Source organism: Ovis canadensis, chromosome 26 (genome assembly GCF_042477335.2).
Source record: "Ovis canadensis isolate MfBH-ARS-UI-01 breed Bighorn chromosome 26, ARS-UI_OviCan_v2, whole genome shotgun sequence".
Taxonomy (NCBI): Eukaryota; Metazoa; Chordata; class Mammalia; order Artiodactyla; family Bovidae; genus Ovis; species Ovis canadensis.
In genome coordinates this window covers 10,033,966-10,050,143 of record NC_091270.1, presented here as the reverse complement: position 1 = coordinate 10,050,143, position 16,178 = coordinate 10,033,966, and positions in this window count along the sequence as shown.

Sequence of the window (16,178 nt, the reverse complement as noted above, 5' to 3'; positions counted from 1 at the left end):
CCATTCCAGAGGAACCTGTTTTCCCTGCTCTGCCTTGACGTTCAAGCCGAGGATCGACTCCCACCACGTGTGCACGTGGGACAGCCCTGTGGGAAAGCCTCGTGGGAAAGCCTCGTGGGAAAGACTCGAGGGAAAACCATAGATCCTTTGATCCACGCGGAAGACTCGTGACACTGCTGCTACCGCTCTGGAGGAAAGCGCAAGTGCATGCCCGCATTCGAGACGAGGACTGACTCCCCTGGGGAGACTCCAGAAGTACCCCAAGATCCATGTCAGCACTGGAGAGGAATCCTCAGGTTCCGGCCCCGACTCCACACAAGGTCTTAGGCCCCGGCATCGACGGGAGAGGAATCCCGAGAGGCCCCCGAGGAACTCGCATGGGGACTGGCCTTTCCTGAGGCCACCAGAGCGGGTCCCTGAGGTCCCCGTCGTAAGTCGAGAACACCTGCCGCAACTCGAGAAAATCCAGGAGGTTTTGCCCTCCAGGCGAGATGAGGCCCATTTCCGCTGAGGCTTCTCGAGGCCAATCACGTCTAACCACTGGAACTTCCAAAGGGTCCTTCACACCCTTGCTGCAACTCAAGAAGTTCCCCGACATACCCGTCTCCACTCGAGAGGAAGCACGTGGGGTCCCGCACACATCCAGGGGAGCCCCGTTTCCGCCTCCTAGCTCGAGATGAGGCATCCTTTCCCTGTTTCGTAGGGAAAGAATTCCCGGCGTTCCCGTCGCATCTCAAGAGGAGGCGCTCTCCACAGGAAAGGCGAGAGGAACTCCAGGGTCGTGACACCATTCCAAGAGTCCCCAAGATGTGTCAGTCCATTCCAGAGGAACCTGTTTTCCCTGCACTGCCTTGACGTTCAAGCCGAGGATCGACTCCCACCACGTGTGCACGTGGGACAGCCCTTGGGAAAGCCTCGTGGGAAAGCCTCGTGGGAAAGACTCGAGGGAAAATCATAGATCCTTTGATCCACGCGGAAGACTCGTGACACTGCTGCTACCGCTCTGGAGGAAAGCGCAAGTGCATGCCCGCATTTAAGTCGAGGACTGACTCCCCTGGGGAGACTCCAGAAGTACCCCAAGATCCATGTCAGCACTGGAGAGGAATCCTCAGGTTCCGGCCCCGACTCCACACAAGGTCTTAGGCCCCGGCATCGACGGGAGAGGAATCCCGAGAGGCCCCCGAGGAACTCGCATGGGGACTGGCCTTTCCTGAGGCCACCAGAGCGGGTCCCTGAGGTCCCCGTCGTAAGTCGAGATCACCTGCCGAAACTCGAGAAAATCCAGGAGGTTTTGCCCTCCAGGCGAGATGAGGCCCATTTCCGCTGAGGCTTCTCGAGGCTAATCACGTCTAACCACTGGAACTTCCAAAGGTTCCTTCACACCCTTGCTGCAACTCAAGAAGTTCCCCGACCTACCCGTCTCCACTCGAGAGGAAGCACGTGGGTCCCGCACACATCCAGGGGAGCCCCGTTTCCGCCTCCTAGCTCGAGATGAGGGATCCTTTCCCTGTTTCGTAGGGAAAGAATTCCCGGCGTTCCCGTCGCATCTCAAGAGGAGGCGCTCTCCACAGGAAAGGCGAGAGGAACTCCAGGGTCGTGCCACCATTCCAGAGTCCCCCAGATGTGTCAGTCCATTCCAGAGGAACCTGTTTTCCCTGCACTGCCTTGACGTTCAAGCCGAGGATCGACTCCCACCACGTGTGCACGTGGGACAGCGCTGTGGGAAAGCCTCGTGGAAAGCCTCGTGGGAAAGACTCGAGGGAAAACCATAGATCCTTTGATCCACGCTGCGGACTGCGTGACACTGCTGCTACTGCTCTGGAGGAAAGCGCAAGTGCATGCCCGCATTCGAAACGAGGACTGACTCCCCTGGGGAGACTCCAGAAGTACCCCAAGATCCATGTCAGCACTGGAGAGGAATCCTCAGGTTCCGGCCCCGACTCCACACAAGGTCTTAGGCCCCGGCATCGACGGGAGAGGAATCCCGAGAGGCCCCCGAGGAACTCGCATGGGGACTGGCCTTTCCTGAGGCCACCAGAGCGGGTCCCTGAGGTCCCCGTCGTAAGTCGAGAGCACCTGCCGCAACTCGAGAAAATCCAGGAGGTTTTGCCCTCCAGGCGAGATGAGGCCCATTTCCGCTGAGGCTTCTCGAGGCCAATCACGTCTAACCACTGGAACTTCCAAAGGGTCCTTCACACCCTTGCTGCAACTCAAGAAGTTCCCCGACATACCCGTCTCCACTCGAGAGGAAGCACGTGGGGTCCCGCACACATCCAGGGGAGCCCCGTTTCCGCCTCCTAGCTCGAGATGAGGGATCCTTTCCCTGTTTCGTAGGGAAAGAATTCCCGGCGTTCCCGTCGCATCTCAAGAGGGGGCGCTCTCCACAGGAAAGGCGAGAGGAACTCCAGGGTCGTGCCACCATTCCAAGAGTCCCCCAGATGTGTCACTCCATTCCAGAGGAACCTGTTTTCCCTGCACTGCCTTGACGTTCAAGCCGAGGATCGACTCCCACCACGTGTGCAAGTGGGACAGCCCTGTGGGAAAGACTCGTGGGAAAGCCTCGTGGGAAAGACTCGAGGGAAAACCATAGATCCTTTGATCCATGCGGCGGACTGCGTGACACTGCTGCTTCCGCTCTGGAGGAAAGCGCAAGTGCATGCCCGCATTCGAGACGAGGACTGACTCCCCTGGGGAGACTCCAGAAGTACCCCAAGATCCATGTCAGCACTGGAGAGGAATCCTCAGGTTCCGGCCCCGACTCCACACAAGGTCTTAGGCCCCGCTATCGACGGAAGAGGAATCCCGAGAGGCCCACGAGGAACTCACATGGGGACTGGCCTTTCCTGAGACCACCAGAGCGGGTCCCTGAGGTCCCCGTCATAAGTCGAGAGCACCTGCCGCAACTCGAGAAAATCCAGGAGGTTTTGCCCTCCAGGCGAGATGAGGCCCATTTCCGCTGAGGCTTCTCGAGGCCAATCACATCTAACCACTGGAACTTCCAAAGGGTCCTTCACACCCTTGCTGCAACTCAAGAAGTTCCCCGACATACCCGTCTGCACTCGAGAGGAAGCACGTGGTGTCCCGCACACATCCAGTGGAGCCCCGTTTACGCCTCCTAGCTCGAGATGAGGGATCCTTTCCCTGTTTCATAGGGAAAGAATTCCCGGCGTTCCCGTCGCATCTCAAGAGGAGACGCTCTCCACAGGAAAGGCGAGAGGAACTCCAGGGTCGTGCCACCATTCCAAGAGTCCCCCAGATATGTCAGTCCATTCCATAGGAGCCTGTTTTCCCTGCACTGCCTTGACGGTCAAGCCGAGGATCGACTCCCACCACGTGTGCACGTGGGACAGCCCTGTGGGAAAGCCTCGTGGGAAAGCCTCGTGGGAAGGACTCGAGGGAAAACCATACATACTTTGATCCACGCGACGGACTGCGTGACACTGCTGCTACCGCTCTGGAGGAAAGCGCAAGTGCATGCCCACATTCGAGACGAGGACTGACTCCCCTGGGGAGACTCCAGAAGTACCCCAAGATCCATGTCAGCACTGGAGAGGAATCCTCAGGTTCCGGCCCCGACTCCACACAAGGTCTTAGGCCCCGGCATCGACGGGAGAGGAATCCCGAGAGGCCCCCGAGGAACTCGCATGGGGACTTGCCTTTCCTGAGGCCACCAGAGCGGGTCCCTGAGGTCCCCGTCGTAAGTCGAGAGCACCTGCCGCAACTCGAGAAAATCCAGGAGGTTTTGCCCTCCAGGCGAGATGAGGCCCATTTCCGCTGAGTCTTCTCGAGGCCAATCACGTCTAACCACTGGAACTTCCAAAGGGTCCTTCACACCCTTGCTGCAACTCAAGAAGTTTCCCGACATACCCGTCTGCACTCGAGAGGAAGCACGTGGGGTCCCTCACACATCCAGGGGAGCCCCGTTTCCGCCTCCTAGCTCGAGATGAGGGATCCTTTCCCTGTTTCGTAGGGAAAGAATTCCCGGCGTTCCCGTCGCATCTCAAGAGGAGGCGCTCTCCACAGGAAAGGCGAGAGGAACTCCAGGGTCGTGCCACCATTCCAAGAGTCCCCCAGATGTGTCAGTCCATTCCAGAGGAAACTCTTTTCCCTGCACTGCCTTGACGTTCAAGCCGAGGATCGACTCCCACCACGTGTGCACGTGGGACAGCCCTGTGGGAAAGCCTCGTGGGAAAGCCTCGTGGGAAAGACTCGAGGGAAAACCATAGATCCTTTGATCCACCCGGCGGACTGCGTGACACTGCTGCTACCGCTCTGGAGGAAAACGCAAGTGCATGCCCGCATTCGAGACGAGGACTGACTCCCCTGGGGAGACTCCAGAAGTACCCCAAGATCCATGTCAGCACTGGAGAGGAATCCTCAGGTTCCGGCCCCTACTCCACACAAGGTCTTAGGCCCCGGCATCGACGGGAGAGGAATCCCGAGAGGCCCCCGAGGAACTCGCATGGGGACTGGCCTTTCCTGAGGCCACCAGAGCGGGTCCCTGAGGTCCCCGTCGTAAGTCGAGAGCACCTGCCGCAACTCGAGAATATCCAGGAGGTTTTGCCCTCCAGGCGAGATGAGGCCCATTTCCGCTGAGGCTTCTCGAGGCCAATCACGTCTAACCACTGGAACTTCCAAAGGGTCCTTCACACCCTTGCTGCAACTCAAGAAGTTCCCCGACATACCCGTCTCCACTCGAGAGGAAGCACGTGGGTCACGCACACATCCAGGGGAGCCCCGTTTCCGCCTCCTAGCTCGAGATGAGGGATCCTTTCCCTGTTTCGTAGGGAAAGAATTCCCGGCGTTCCCGTCGCATCTCAAGAGGAGGCGCTCTCCACAGGAAAGGCGAGAGGAACTCCAGGGTCGTGCCACCATTCCAGAGTCCCCCAGATGTGTCAGTCCATTCCAGAGGAACCTGTTTTCCCTGCACTGCCTTGACGTTCAAGCCGAGGATCGACTCCCACCACGTGTGCACGTGGGACAGCGCTGTGGGAAAGCCTCGTGGAAAGCCTCGTGGGAAAGACTCGAGGGAAAACCATAGATCCTTTGATCCACGCAGCGGACTGCGTGACACTGCTGCTACTGCTCTGGAGGAAAGCGCAAGTGCATGCCCGCATTCGAAACGAGGACTGACTCCCCTGGGGAGACTCCAGAAGTACCCCAAGATCCATGTCAGCACTGGAGAGGAATCCTCAGGTTCCGGCCCCGACTCCACACAAGGTCTTAGGCCCCGGCATCGACGGGAGAGGAATCCCGAGAGGCCCCCGAGGAACTCGCATGGGGACTGGCCTTTCCTGAGGCCACCAGAGCGGGTCCCAGAGGTCCCCGTCGTAAGTCGAGAGCACCTGCCGCAACTCGAGAAAATCCAGGAGGTTTTGCCCTCCAGGCGAGATGAGGCCCATTTCCGCTGAGGCTTCTCGAGGCCAATCACATCTAACCACTGGAACTTCCAAAGGGTCCTTCACACCCTTGCTGCAACTCAAGAAGTTCCCCGACATACCCGTCTCCACTCGAGAGGAAGCACGTGGGGTCCCGCACACATCCAGGGAACCCCGTTTCCGCCTCCTAGCTCGAGATGAGGGATCCTTTCCCTGTTTCGTAGGGAAAGAATTCCCGGCGTTCCCGTCGCATCTCAAGAGGGGGCGCTCTCCACAGGAAAGGCGAGAGGAACTCCAGGGTCGTGCCACCATTCCAAGAGTCCCCCAGATGTGTCAGTCCATTCCAGAGGAACCTGTTTTCCCTGCACTGCCTTGACGTTCAAGCCGAGGATCGACTCCCACCACGTGTGCACGTGGGACAGCCCTGTGGGAAAGCCTCGTGGGAAAGCCTCGTGGGAAAGACTCGAGGGAAAACCATAGATCCTTTGATCCACGCGGCGGACTGCGTGACACTGCTGCTACCGCTCTGGAGGAAAGCGCAAGTGCATGCCCGCATTCTAGACGAGGACTGACTCCCCAGGGGGGACTCCAGAAGTACCCCAAGATCCATGTCAGCACTGGAGAGGAATCCTCAGGTTTCGGCCCCGACTCCACACAAGGTCTTAGGCCCCGCCATCGACGGGAGAGGAATCCCGAGAGGCCCCCGAGGAACTCGCATGGGGACTGGCCTTTCCTGAGGCCACCAGAGCGGGTCCGTGAGGTCCCCGTCGTAAGTCGAGAGCACCTGCCGCAACTCGAGAAAATCCAGGAGGTTTTGCCCTCCAGGCGAGATGAGGCCCATTTACGCTGAGGCTTCTCGAGGCCAATCACGTCTAACCACTGGAACTTCCAAAGGGTCCTTCACACCCTTGCTGCAACTCAAGAAGTTCCCCGACATACCCGTCTCCACTCGAGAGGAATCACGTGGGTCCCGCACACATCCAGGGGAGCCCCGTTTCCGCCTCCTAGCTCGAGATGAGGGATCCTTTCCCTGTTTCGTAGGGAAAGAATTCCCGGCGTTCCCGTCGCAACTCAAGAGGAGGCGCTCTCCACAGGAAAGGCGAGAGGAACTCCAGGGTCGTGCCACCATTCCAAGAGTCCCCCAGATGTGCCAGTCCATTCCAGAGGAAACTCTTTTCCCTGCACTGCCTTGACGTTCAAGCCGAGGATCGACTCCCACCACGTGTGCACGTGGGACAGCCCTGTGGGAAAGCCTCGTGGGAAAGCCTCGTGGGAAAGACTCGAGGGAAAACCATAGATTCTTTGATCCACGCGGCGGACTGCGTGACACTGCTGCTACCGCTCTGGAGGAAAGCGCAAGTGCATGCCCGCATTCGAGACGAGGACTGACTCCCCTGGGGAGACTCCAGAAGTACCCCAAGATCCATGTCAGCACTGGAGAGGAATCCTCAGGTTCCGGCCCCGACTCCACACAAGGTCTTAGGCCCCGGCATCGACGGGAGAGGAATGCCGAGAGGCCCCCGAGGAACTCGCATGGGGACTGGCCTTTCCTGAGGCCACCAGAGCGGGTCCCTGAGGTCCCCGTCATAAGTCGAGAGCACCTGCCGCAACTCGAGAAAATCCAGGAGGTTTTCCCCTCCAGGCGAGATGAGGCCCATTTCCGCTGAGGCTTCTCGAGGCCAATCACATCTAACCACTGGAACTTCCAAAGGGTCCTTCACACCCTTGCTGCAAAGGGAGCAGTTCCGCGACATACCCGTCTCCACTCGAGAGGAAGCACGTGGGGTCCCGCACACATCCAGGGGAGCCCCGTTTCCGCCTCCTAGCTCGAGATGAGGGATCCTTTCCCTGTTTCGTAGGGAAAGAATTCCGGCGTTCCCGTCGCATCTCAAGAGGTGGCGCTCTCCACAGGAAAGGCAGAGGAACTCCAGGGTCGTGCCACCATTCCAAGAGTCCCCCAGATATGTCAGTCCATTCCAGAGGAACCTGTTTTCCCTGCACTGCCTTGACGTTCAAGCCGAGGATCGACTCCCACCACGTGTGCACGTGGGACAGCCCTGTGGGAAAGCCTCGTGGGAAAGCCTCGTGGGAAAGATTCGAGGGAAAACCATAGATCCTTTGATCCACGCGGCGGACTGCGTGACACTGCCGCTACCGCTCTGGAGGAAAGCGCAAGTGTATGCCCGCATTCGAGACGAGGACTGACTCTCCTGGGGAGACTCCAGAAGTACCCCAAGATCCATGTCAGCTCTGGAGAGGAATCCTCAGGTTCCGGCCCCGACTCCACACAAGGTCTTAGGCCCCGGCATCGACGGGAGAGGAATGCCGAGAGGCCCCCGAGGAACTCGCATGGTGACTGGCCTTTCCTGAGGCCACCAGAGCGGGTCCCTGAGGTCCCCGTCGTAAGTCGAGAGCACCTGCCGCAACTCGAGAAAATCCAGGAGGTTTTGTCCTCCAGGCGAGATGAGGCCCATTTCCGCTGAAGCTTCTCGAGGCTAATCACGTCTAAACACTGGAACTTCCAAAGGGTCCTTCACACCCTTGCTGCAACTGAAGCAGTTCCGCGACATACCCGTCTCCACTCGAGAGGAAGCACGTGGGGTCCCGCACACATCCAGGGGAGCCCCGTTTCCGCCTCCTAGCTCGAGATGAGGGATCCTTTCCCTGTTTCGTAGGGAAAGAATTCCCGGCGTTCCCGTCGCATCTCAAGAGGAGGCGCTCTCCACAGGAAAGGCGAGAGGAACTCCAGGGTCGTGCCACCATTCCAAGAGACCCCCAGATGTGTCAGTCCATTCCAGAGGAACCTGTTTTCCCTGCACTGCCTTGACGTTCAACCCGAGGATCGACTCCCACCACGTGTGCACGTGGGACAGCCCTGTGGGAAAGCCTCGTGGGAAAGCCTCGTGGGAAAGACTCGAGGGAAAACCATAGATCCTTTGATCCACGCGGCGGACTGCGTGACACTGCTGCTACCGCTCTGGAGGAAAGCGCAAGTGCATGCCCGCATTCGAGACGAGGACTGACTCCCCTGGGGAGACTCCAGAAGTACCCCAAGATCCATGTCAGCACTGGAAAGGAATCCTCAGGTTCCGGCCCCGACTCCACACAAGATCTTAGGCCCCGGCATCGACGGGAGAGGAATCCCGAGAGGCCCCCGAGGAACTCGCATGGGGACTGGCCTTTCCTGAGGCCACCAGAGCGGGTCCCTGAGGTCCGCGTCATAAGTCGAGAGCACCTGCCGCAACTCGAGAAAATCCAGGAGGTTTTGCCCTCCAGGCGAGATGAGGCCCATTTCCGCTGAGGCTTCTCGAGGCTAATCACGTCTAACCACTAGAACTTCCAAAGGGTCCTTCACACCCTTGCTGCAACTCAAGAAGTTCCCCGACATACCCGTCTCCACTCGAGAGGAAGCACGTGGGGTCCCGCACACATCCAGGGGAGCCCCGTTTCCGCCTCCTAGCTCGAGATGAGGGATCCTTTCCCTGTTTCGTAGGGAAAGAATTCCCGGCGTTCCCGTCGCATCTCAAGAGGAGGCGCTCTCCACAGGAAAGGCGAGAGGAACTCCAGGGTCGTGCCACCATTCCAAGAGTCCCCCAGATGTGTCAGTCCATTCCAGAGGAACCTGTTTTCCCTGCACTGCCTTGACGTTCAAGCCGAGGATCGACTCCCACCACGTGTGCACGTGGGACAGCCCTGTGGGAAAGCCTCGTGGGAAAGCCTCGTGGGAAAGACTCGAGGGAAAACCATAGATCCTTTGATCCACGCGGCGGACTGCGTGACACTGCTGCTACCGATCTGGAGGAAAGCGCAAGTGCATGCCCGCATTCGAGACGAGGACTGACTCCCCTGGGGAAACTCCAGGGTACCCCAAGGTCCATGTCAGCACTGGAGAGGAATCCTCAGGTTCCGGCCCCGACTCCACACAAGGTCTTAGGCCCCGGCATCGACGGGAGAGGAATCCCGAGAGGCCCCCGAGGAACTCGCATGGGGACTGGCCTTTCCTGAGGCCACCAGAGCGGGTCCCTGAGGTCCCCGTCGTAAGTCGAGAGCACCTGCCGCAACTCGAGAAAATCCAGGAGGTTTTGCCCTCCAGGCGAGATGAGGCCCATTTCCGCTGAGGCTTCTCGAGGCTAATCACATCTAACCACTGGAACTTCCAAAGGGTCCTTCACACCCTTGCAGCAACTGAAGCAGTTCCGCAACATACCCGTCTCCACTCGAGAGGAAGCACGTGGGGTCCCGCACACATCCAGGGGAGCCCCGTTTCCGCCTCCTAGCTCGAGATGAGGGATCCTTTCCCTGTTTCATAGGGAAAGAATTCCCGGCGTTCCCGTCGCATCTCAAGAGGTGGCGCTCTCCACAGGAAAGGCGAGAGGAACTCCAGGGTCGTGCCACCATTCCAAGAGACCCCCAGATGTGTCAGTCCATTCGAGAGGAACCTGTTTTCCCTGCACTGCCTTGACGTTCAAGCCGAGGATCGACTCCCACCACGTGTGCACGTGGGACAGCCCTGTGGGAAAGCCTCGTGGGAAAGCCTCGTGGGAAAGACTCGAGGGAAAACCATAGATCCTTTGATCCACGCGCGGACTGCGTGACACTGCTGCTACCGCTCTGGAGGAAATCGCAAGTGCATGCCCGCATACGAGACGAGGACTGACTCCCCTGGGGAGACTCCAGAAGTACCCCAAGATCCATGTCAGCACTGGAGAGGAATCCTCAGGTTCCGGCCCCGACTCCACACAAGGTCTTAGGCCCCGGCATCGACGGGAGAGGAATCCCGAGAGGCCCCCGAGGAACTCGCATGGGGACTGGCCTTTCCTGAGGCCACCAGAGCGGGTCCCTGAGGTCCCCGTCGTAAGTCGAGAGCACCTGCCGCAACTCGAGAAAATCCAGGAGGTTTTGCCCTCCAGGCGAGATGAGGCCCATTTCCGCTGAGGCTTCTCGAGGCTAATCACGTCTAACCACTGGAACTTCCAATGGGTCCTTCACACCCTTGCTGCAACTGAAGCAGTTCCGCGACATACCCGTCTCCACTCGAGAGGAAGCACGTGGGGTCCCGCACACATCCAGGGCAGCCCCGTTTCTGCCTCCTAGCTCGAGATGAGGGATCCTTTCCCTGTTTCGTAGGGAAAGAATTCCCGGCGTTCCCGTCGCATCTCAAGAGGTGTCGCTCTCCACAGGAAAGGCGAGAGGAACTCCAGGGTCGTGCCACCATTCCAAGAGACTCCCAGATGTGTCAGTCCATTCCAGAGGAACCTTTTTTCCCTGCACTGCCTTGACGTTCAAGCCGAGGATCGACTCCCACCACGTGTGCACGTGGTACAGCCCTGTGGGAAAGCCTCGTGGGAAAGCCTCGTGGGAAAGACTCGAGGGAAAACCATAGATCCTTTGATCCACGCGGCGGACTGCGTGACACTGCTGCTACCGCTCTGGAGGAAAGCGCAAGTGCATGCCCGCATTCGAGACGAGGACTGACTCCCCTGGGGAGACTCCAGAAGTACCCCAAGATCCATGTCAGCACTGGAGAGGAATCCTCAGGTTCCGGCCCCGACTCCACACAAGGTCTTAGGCCCCGGCATCGACGGGAGAGGAATGCCGAGAGGCCCCCGAGGAACTCGCATGGGGACTGGCCTTTCCTGAGGCCACCAGAGCGGGTCCCTGAGGTCCCCATCGTAAGTCGAGAGCACCTGCCGCAACTCGAGAAAATCCAGGAGGTTTTGCCCTCCAGGCGAGATGAGGCCCATTTCCGCTGAGGCTTCTCGAGGCTAATCACGTCTAAACACTGGAACTTCCAAAGGGTCCTTCACACCCTTGCTGCAACTCAAGCAGTTCCGCGACATACCCGTCTCCACTCGAGAGGAAGCACGTGGGGTCCCGCACACATCCAGGGGAGCCCCGTTTCCACCTCCTAGCTCGAGATGAGGGATCCTTTCCCTGTTTCGTAGGGAAAGAATTCCCGGCGTTCCCGTCGCATCTCCAGAGGAGGCGCTCTCCACAGGAAAGGCGAGAGGAACTCCAGGGTCGTGCCACCATTCCAAGAGTCCCCCAGATGTGTCAGTCCATTCCAGAGGAACCTGTTTTCCCTGCACTGCCTTGACGTTCAAGCCGAGGATCCACTCCCACCACGTGTGCAAGTGGGACAGCCCTGTGGGAAAGCCTCGTGGGAAAGCCTCGTGGGAAAGACTCGAGGGAAAAACATAGATACTTTGATCCACGCGGCGGACTGCGTGACACTGCTGCTACCGCTCTGGAGGAAAGCACAAGTGCATGCCCGCCTTCGAGACGAGGACTGACTCCCCTGGGGAGACTCCAGAAGTACCCCAAGATCCATGTCAGCACTGGAGAGGAATCCTCAGGTTCCGGCCCCGACTCCACACAAGGTCTTAGGCCCCGGCATCGACGGGAGAGGAATGCCGAGAGGCCCCCGAGGAACTCGCATGGGGACTGGCCTTTCCTGAGGCCACCAGAGCGGGTCCCTGAGGTCCCCGTCGTAAGTCGAGAGCACCTGCCGCAACTCGAGAAAATCCAGGAGGTTTTGCCCTCCAGGCGAGATGAGGCCCATTTCCGCTGAGGCTTCTCGAGGCTAATCACGTCTAACCACTGGAACTTCCAAAGGGTCCTTCACACCCTTGCTGCAACTGAAGCAGTTCCGCGACATACCCGTCTCCACTCGAGAGGAAGCACGTGGGGTCCCGCACACATCCAGGGCAGCCCCGTTTCCGCCTCCTAGCTCGAGATGAGGGATCCTTTCCCTGTTTCGTAGGGAAAGAATTCCCGGCGTTCCCGTCGCATCTCAAGAGGTGGCGCTCTCCACAGGAAAGGCGAGAGGAACTCCAGGGTCGTGCCACCATTCCAAGAGTCCCCCAGATGTGTCAGTCCATTCCAGAGGAACCTGTTTTCCCTGCACTGCCTTGACGTTCAAGCCGAGGATCGACTCCCACCACGTGTGCACGTGGGACAGCCCTGTGGGAAAGCCTCGTGGGAAAGCCTCGTGGGAAAGACTCGAGGGAAAACCATAGATCCTTTGATCCACGCGGCGGACTGCGTGACACTGCTGCTACCGCTCTGGAGGAAAGCGCAAGTGCATGCCCGCATTCGAGACGAGGACTGACTCCCCTGGGGAGACTCCAGAAGTACCCCAAGATCCATGTCAGCACTGGAGAGGAATCCTCAGGTTCCGGCCCCGACTCCACACAAGGTCTTAGGCCCCGGCATCGACGGGAGAGGAATGCCGAGAGGCCCCCGAGGAACTCGCATGGGGACTGGCCTTTCCTGAGGCCACCAGAGCGGGTCCCTGAGGTCCCCGTCGTAAGTCGAGAGCACCTGCCGCAACTCGAGAAAATCCAGGAGGTTTTGCCCTCCAGGCGAGATGAGGCCCATTTCCGCTGAGGCTTCTCGAGGCTAATCACGTCTAACCACTGGAACTTCCAAAGGGTCCTTCACACCCTTGCTGCAACTCAAGCAGTTCCGCGACATACCCGTCTCCACTCGAGAGGAAGCACGTGGGGTCCCGCACACATCCAGGGGAGCCCCGTTTCCGCCTCCTAGCTCGAGATGAGGGATCCTTTCCCTGTTTCGTAGGGAAAGAATTCCCGGCGTTCCCGTCGCATCTCCAGAGGAGGCGCTCTCCACAGGAAAGGCGAGAGGAACTCCAGGGTCGTGCCACCATTCCAAGAGTCCCCCAGATGTGTCAGTCCATTCCAGAGGAACCTGTTTTCCCTGCACTGCCTTGACGTTCAAGCCGAGGATCGACTCCCACAACGTGTGCAAGTGGGACAGCCCTGTGGGAAAGCCTCGTGGGAAAGCCTCGTGGGAAAGACTCGAGGGAAAACCATAGATCCTTTGATCCACGCGGCGGACTGCGTGACACTGCTGCTACCGCTCTGGAGGAAAGCGCAAGTGCATGCCCGCCTTCGAGACGAGGACTGACTCCCCTGGGGAGACTCCAGAAGTACCCCAAGATCCATGTCAGCACTGGAGAGGAATCCTCAGGTTCCGGCCCCGATTTCACACAAGGTCTTAGGCCCCGGCATCAACGGGAGAGGAATCCCGAGAGGCCCCCGAGGAACTCGCATGGGGACTGGCCTTTCCTGAGGCCACCAGAGCGGGTCCCTGAGGTCACCGTCGTAAGTCGAGAGCACCTGCCGCAACTCGAGAAAATCCAGGAGGTTTTGCCCTCCAGGCGAGATGAGGCCCATTTCCGCTGAGGCTTCTCGAGGCTAATCACGTCTAACCACTGGAACTTCCATGGGTCCTTCACACCCTTGCTGCAACTCAAGAAGTTCCCCGACATACCCGTCTCCACTCGAGAGGAAGCACGTGGGGTCCCGCACACATCCAGGGGAGCCCCGTTTCCGCCTCCTAGCTCGAGATGAGGGATCCTTTCCCTGTTTCGTAGGGAAAGAATTCCCGGCGTTCCCGTCGCATCTCAAGAGGAGGCGCTCTCCACAGGAAAGGCGAGAGGAACTCCAGGGTCGTGCCACAATTCCAAGAGTCCCCCAGATGTGTCAGTCCATTCCAGAGGAACCTGTTTTCCCTGCACTGCCTTGACGTTCAAGCCGAGGATCCACTCCCACCACGTGTGCACGTGGGTCAACCCTGTGGGAAAGGCTCGTGGGAAAGCCTCGTGGGAAAGACTCGAGGGAAAACCATAGATCCTTTGATCCACGCGGCGGATTGCGTGACACTGCTGCTACCGATCAGGAGGAAAGCGCAAGTGCATGCCCGCATTCGAGACGAGGACTGACTCCCCTGGGGAGACTCCAGAAGTACCCCAAGATCCATGTCAGCACTGGAGAGGAATCCTCAGGTTCCGGCCCCGACTCCACACAAGGTCTTAGGCCCCGGCATCGACGGGAGAGGAATGCCGAGAGGCCCCCGAGGAACTCGCATGGGGACTGGCATTTCCTGAGGCCACCAGAGCGGGTCCCTGAGGTCCCCGTCGTAAGTCGAGAGCACCTGCCGCAACTCGAGAAAATTCAGGAGGTTTTGCCCTCCAGGCGAGATGAGGCCCATTTCCGCTGAGGCTTCTCGAGGCTAATCACGTCTAAACACTGGAACTTCCAAAGGGTCCTTCACACCCTTGCTGCAACTCAAGAAGTTCCCCGACATACCCGTCTCCACTCGAGAGGAAGCACGTGGGGTCCCGCACACATCCAGGGGAGCCCCGTTTCCGCCTCCTAGCTCGAGATGAGGGATCCTTTCCCTGTTTCGTAGGGAAAGAATTCCCGGCGTTCCCGTCGCATCTCCAGAGGAGGCGCTCTCCACAGGAAAGGCGAGAGGAACTCCAGGGTCGTGCCACCATTCCAAGAGTCCCCCAGATGTGTCAGTCCATTCCAGAGGAACCTGTTTTCCCTGCACTGCCTTGACGTTCAAGCCGAGGATCGACTCCCACCACGTGTGCACGTGGGACAGCCCTGTGGGAAAGCCTCGTGGGAAAGCCTCGTGGGAAAGACTCGAGGGAAAACCATAGATCCTTTGATCCACGCGGCGGACTGCGTGACACTGCTGCTACCGCTCTGGAGGAAAGCGCAAGTGCATGCCCGCATTCGAGACGAGGACTGACTCCCCTGGGGAGACTCCAGAAGTACCCCAAGATCCATGTCAGCACTGGAGAGGAATCCTCAGGTTCCGGCCCCGACTCCACACAAGGTCTTAGGCCCCGGCATCGACGGGAGAGGAATCCCGAGAGGCCCCCGAGGAACTCGCATGGGGACTGGCCTTTCCTGAGGCCACCAGAGCGGGTCCCTGAGGTCCCCGTCGTAAGTCGAGAGCACCTGCCGCAACTCGAGAAAATCCAGGAGGTTTTGCCCTCCAGGCGAGATGAGGCCCATTTCCGCTGAGGCTTCTCGAGGCTAATCACGTCTAACCACTGGAACTTCCAAAGGGTCCTTCACACCCTTGCTGCAACTCAAGAAGTTCCCCGACATACCCGTCTCCACTCGAGAGGAAGCACGTGGGGTCCCGCACACATCCAGGGGAGCCCCGTTTCCGCCTCCTAGCTCGAGATGAGGGGTCCTTTCCCTGTTTCGTAGGGAAAGAATTCCCGGCGTTCCCGTCGCATCTCAAGAGGAGGCGCTCTCCACAGGAAAGGCGAGAGGAACTCCAGGGTCGTGCCACCATTCCAAGAGTCCCCCAGATGTGTCAGTCCATTCCAGAGGAACCTGTTTTCCCTGCACTGCCTTGACGTTCAAGCCGAGGATCCACTCCCACCACGTGTGCACGTGGGTCAACCCTATGGGAAAGGCTCGTGGGAAAGCCTCGTGGGAAAGACTCGAGGGAAAACCATAGATCCTTTGATCCACGCGGCGGATTGCGTGACACTGCTGCTACCGATCAGGAGGAAAGCGCAAGTGCATGCCCGCATTCGAGACGAGGACTGACTCCCCTGGGGAGACTCCAGAAGTACCCCAAGATCCATGTCAGCACTGGAGAGGAATCCTCAGGTTCCGGCCCCGACTCCACACAAGGTCTTAGGCCCCGGCATCGACGGGAGAGGAATGCCGAGAGGCCCCCGAGGAACTCGCATGGGGACTGGCATTTCCTGAGGCCACCAGAGCGGGTCCCTGAGGTGCCCGTCGTAAGTCGAGAGCACCTGCCGCAACTCGAGAAAATTCAGGAGGTTTTGCCCTCCAGGCGAGATGAGGCCCATTTCCGCTGAGGCTTCTCGAGGCTAATCACGTCTAAACACTGGAACTTCCAAAGGGTCCTTCACACCCTTGCTGCAACTCAAGAAGTTCCCCGACATACCCGTCTCCACTCGAGAGGAAGCACGTGGGGTCCCGCACACATCCAGGGCAG